The sequence below is a fragment of the Petaurus breviceps genome, unplaced genomic scaffold, assembly GCF_028583685.1.
Source record: "Petaurus breviceps papuanus isolate PSGF00001 unplaced genomic scaffold, PetGlider_PUasm1.0 90701, whole genome shotgun sequence".
Classification (NCBI taxonomy): Eukaryota; Metazoa; Chordata; class Mammalia; order Diprotodontia; family Petauridae; genus Petaurus; species Petaurus breviceps.
In genome coordinates, this window is record NW_027187316.1 from 4,553,486 (window position 1) to 4,558,887 (window position 5,402).

General features: G+C 36.4%; 1 protein-coding gene across 1 annotated transcript in view; it reads left to right on the forward strand.

The window, feature by feature from the left end:
• Positions 1-5,402, forward strand: part of LOC138144482 (maestro heat-like repeat-containing protein family member 1) — a 115,235-nt gene that overhangs the window by 16,624 nt on the left and 93,209 nt on the right. The window lies entirely within an intron of this gene.

The window sequence follows — 5,402 nt, forward strand, 5'->3', positions numbered from 1 at the left end:
GAAGAAAGGAAGGAAGGAAGGAAGGAAGGAAGGAAGGAAGGAAGAAAGAAAGAAAGAAAGAAAGAAAGAAAGAAAGAAAGAAAGAAAGAAAGAAAGAAAGAAAGAAAGAAAGAAAGTCATAAAAGTAGGGACTATTAGCCAGTAGGAAGAAGCATATTAAAGTTTTGGAGGACCTAATTCATTTTCTCAGTCACTGATTAAACCAATGCCACCTCTAGGGCTGAAGGATTCCACGCACTAAACTGAGAAGCTAACCTAGATCATGTGTGACTTAATACCAAACCTCAGTTTGGGTGTAGTTTCTCATAGTCTTCTACAGAGATTGTGAATGAAAACAAAATGTTGAAGGATAACTAAGTATTTTGGGATTATATAATGTTTGTATTTGATGTTTTCTGCATTTTTTACTTCGGGACCTTTGGATTTCTTTAACTTTGTTTTAAAAAAGTGAACCTAAAATCTCTGAGAACACTAAATAAACTGATCCTATCCTTTAAAAAAGCACCAGAAGACATACATGCAAGCCACCTGACCTCTCTAAGTGTCAGTTGTCTCCTTTTTAAAATGATAAGATTGGACCACAAGAGGTTCCTTCTAGCTCTAAATCCATGATTCTATGTAACTAAATCCCAAAATGCTCTAGGTGTTGCAGTTTCATTTAATTTTCTCTAAGATCCTTTGTAACTCTTGACTGGTACCCTGATGATCATGAAAAAAGGTATAAGTTTGACCTCTGAGATAGGCAGGTCAAGGAATCTTCTGCTGAAGACAACCCCACTCATTATTTTGAAACCTTAACATTGAAAATTGTGCTTTTCTACATGGCCTGATGACCACAGTAATGCCCTTCAAGAAGGATTCTCTTTTGTAATCAGAGTCTGAAAGTAGATTTAATTGATTTCATGAAATTAAGGGGAACCAATAGCTTACATGGAATATAGATTCTTGATGTCCTGTGAGGCTTATACCAATAACTATGAGACAGACACACCTCTCGTCTATTCTGTACACTTCAAAGAACATATTCAATTGACCAAATGGAAACCATAGTAGAACAATTTTCCCTAGCTAAGTATGCCAGCTATAGAGATAAAAAGGATGTCATCAGAGGAAACTATGACCAGAAAAGGATACGAGTTAGTCATGAAGAGATTGTAAGGGATAGCCTATTCCATTGGTATCCACACAATGCCAAGAAATCTATAGGAAGGATCCCCCTGAACATATCACTGCTTGGACACCTCTGGATGATTCATAGGAAATTTTGGAGTAGGGTCTCATCATGACAAGAAGTGGTTACATTTCAATCTGTATCCTCCAATGATACACTTCTGCTCTGCCCACCCCTTCTACTTGTGTCCTCTGGGATTCTCATTTTGAATTTCTTCCTATGGTTTATCAATCTTCTGACACAAGACACTGTATTCTTGGATATCCTTTCCAAAACTGATTGCATTTTCTTTCATACCTCTCAATCCACTGATCTTGGGGGGAGAGTGGGAATACTCTTTGCTTTTCAAGGTTCTCTCTGCTACCACCACTCAACAAGCTTCCTCCTTTGCAGTTCACTCTGTATAAATATATTTTATATAGATCTAGATCCTGGTGACTATTATTATTTATGATCTCTCATCACCCACATATGTATTAATTCTATGACCAAAAGCTCTGAAATGTCTTTATCCATTCATAATTTCTTCTTTTACCTTCCACCTTTCCCTATGTCTTCCTCCTCCTAAATCTATTCTTAATCCTTACCATGATCTTCAATCCCTCTACCCCTCAGTACTTTCCCAGGCCAGTATCACTACTCTTTCTTCACTTTCTTCCATTCCCAATCTTAATCTCTAACTTGCCTAGTTCCACTATATATCAGTCATTATTCTTAAACCCTTTGCTCCTTTGTTCTTTCACCACCCTTGCCAAACCACGGCCTTGGATTGCTCCCACCATTTGCTTCCTCTGCTCCTACTCATGTGTTACTGAATAGAGCTGGGAAAATCCACACAGCTGGGCCAACTGAGTCTACTACATTTATGTGACCTAATCTCAGCTGGGCCCTTGATTTGCAAGGCAATGACTCCACTCTTCCCTAATTGTTTCTAGTCTAGATCATCCCATATAATGACGGCTCCAAGTAAGGCCATTCATATCAACTTCCTCTTCATCTCAGAATCCCTTTCCCTTCCTGTTATAGCATACCCCATTCTCTATTTCTTAAGTCTCTGATGAAGAGGTTGTCAATACAAAACCATATATATGTGCTCTATATCCCATTTCCTCCATCTTATCTTGCAGATTACCACCTCCCCCCCCCCAAAAAAAATGCCACTTTTCTCTTTCCAATCTTCAATCTCTCCCTTTCTTCTTTTTGTTTTGTTTTTTGGAGGGCAATTGGGGTTAAGTGACTTGCCCAAGGTCACAAGGCTAGTTTTTGTGTTAAGTGTCTGAGGCAGAGATTTGAACTCAGGTCCTCCTGACTCCAGGGCCAGTGCTCTATTCACCGAGCCACCGAGCCACCTAGCCACCCCAATCTCTCCCTTTCTATCAGCTCCTTTCCTGCTGCCTGCAAACATTTCAGAGGATCCTTGATTTAAAAAAAAAAATTTAAATAACAAAATCCTACCATTTGCTCAAATTCTCATCTATATCTCTCCTCCTTCTGCCACTCAGATTCCCAGAAGTTGCTTAGTGTGTTCCTTTCACTCATTTCACAATTCTTTGCATTCTGGCTGTTCTCTCTGAAGTGCCCAGTGACTTCTTAATTTTTTTTCTTTTTTATTCTCATTATTCTTTTCTCAATTATATGTTAAAAGTTAAAACAAAATTTTTTAAATTCTGCGTTCCAAATTCTTTCCCTCCCTCCCTCTCCTTGCCCTTCTTTAAGAAGGCAAGCAATTTTTGGTTTATCAAATACTACATTACTAGGGTCATTTACTACTGGATATTGTGTACCTAATCTATTCTGCTGATTCACCACTCTATTTCTTAGCCAGTATCAGATTGTTCTTGATGATTACCATTTTGTAATACAGTTTGAAGTCTGGTATTACTAAGCCACTTTCCTTCAAATTTTTTTCCACTTATTCCCTTGATATACTAGACCATTTGTTCTTCCAGATGAATTTTGTTATTTTTTTCTAGCTCTGTAAACTAATTTTTGGTAGTTTAACTGGTAAATCACTGAATAAGTAAATAAATTTAGGTAGAAATGTTCATTTTATAATATTGGCTCAGTTTACCCATGAGCAATAAATTTTTCCATTTGTATAGGTCTGACTCTATTTGTGTGAGAAAGGTTTTGTAATTGTGTCCATATAGTTCCTGGGTTTGTCTTGGCAGATAGATACACAAGTATTTTATGTTGTCTATAGTTATTTTAAATGGAATTTCTTTTTTTATCTCTTCCTGCTGGACTTTGTTGGTAATACTTAGAAATGTTGATGATTTATGTGGATTTATTTTGTGTCCTGAAACTTTGCTGAAGTTGTTAATTACTTCAACTAGTTTTTGGGTTGATTTTCTAGTATTCTCTAAGCATACCTTTATATCATCCACAAAGTGTGATAGTTTTATTTCCTCATTGCCTATTCAAATTCCTTCAATTTCTTTTTCTTCTCTTATCACTATAACAAGTACTACTAGTACAATATTGAATAATAGTGGGGATAATGGACATCCTTCCTTCACCCCTGATCTTAATGGAAAGGTTTCTAGCTTATCCCCATTGCAGATAATGTTCAATAATGGTTTTGGATTAAATACTGCTTCATTTTAAGGAAAGTTCCATTTCTTTCTATGCTTTCAGTATTTTTCACAGGAATGAGTGGTGTATTTTGTCTAAAGTTTTTTTGAATCTATTGAGATAATCATATGATTTTTGTTGGTTTTGTTATTTATGTGGTCAATTATGTTGTTAGTTTTCATAATATTGCCATTTGACTTTTTATTCATTGTTTGCTTTATTTCACTTTGCTTTACCACTGCATCAGTTCATGTAAAAGTCTTTGCATATTTGCTATTATTTGCAACATCTGATACCATTAATCATCTTCTCCTGATTTCTCCTCTCTTAGTTGTTGTGAAGCTGACCCCCTCTTGGTCTTCTACCTGTCTAGCTGCTTCTTCTTAGTCTCCTTACCTAGGTTATCATTTATATCATATATTCCTCACTGTACATATATTCCCTAAGCTCTGTTTTTTCTCTTCTCTCCATGATTTCATCAGCTCACATGGAATTAATTATCTTATCTAGGTGATGATTCCAAGATCTATATGTCTTTCCTAAATTCCAGTACCATATCACCAACTGGACATTACAACTAGGTGCCCTGGGGAGTTAGGTGGTTCAGTGAATAGAGCACTGACTCTAGAGTCAGGGGAACCTGAGTTCAAATCCAGCCTCAAACACTTGACACACTTACTAGCTGTATGACCTTGGGAAAGTCACTTAACCCCAATTGCTTTGCCTTCTCCCCTCCATAAAAAAATTTTTAAAGAATTTAAAGAATTTTTAAAATGTAGCCTCCAGCTCCTAGTACAGTTCTTGGGATGTAATAGACATTTAATAATGTCCTTAGACATCTCAAAGTCAATGTGTCCAATATTAAAATCAAAGCTCTCAATCAAATATATTCCTCTTCTAAACATCCATATTTTTTTCCAGGATACCACTATCCTTCTAGTCACCTAGGCTCACCACATTAATGTAATCCTTATTTCTTCACTCTCATTCACCCCATATTGATCATTCAGTTCCAAATATTGTCATTTTTCTACCAATGCATCACTTCTCATGTCTGCTTTTCTTTCCATTCACATTGCCACCACCTTAGTTCAGACCCTCTTTGGACCTTTGCCTCCCAATTGGTCCCCCTACCTTAAATCTTATCCTATTCTAATCCTTCTGACACAAGACTGTTAAAGTGATTTTTTTAAAGCCAAGTCTGACTATGTCACTACTCTATTACAAAACTTCAGTCACTCCTTAATACTTCTAAGATGAAGTGGATTCTTCATTTAAAGCCCTTAGTACCCTGGTTACAACTTACCTTTCCATACCTTTTACCTTCTACATACATGACATTTCGCCAAACTGACCTTCTTATTGTTTCTCATATGCAACATTACATTTTCTACCTTTGTACGTTTGCCTTAGGTGTCTCCCATGCCTGAGAATGCAATCAATACCTTATTTTCTCATAATCTCTTGTTTCCTTCAAAGCTCAGTTCAAGTACAACCTTCTACATGAAGCCTTTCTTGATCATCCTCTGAGATGCCATAACCTCTTTCTCCCATCACTTTATATCAATTTTTACATGAACTATATTTCTCTATATACCTGTGTATATGTGTAGATAGATAGATAGATAGATAGATAGATAGATAGATAGATAGATAG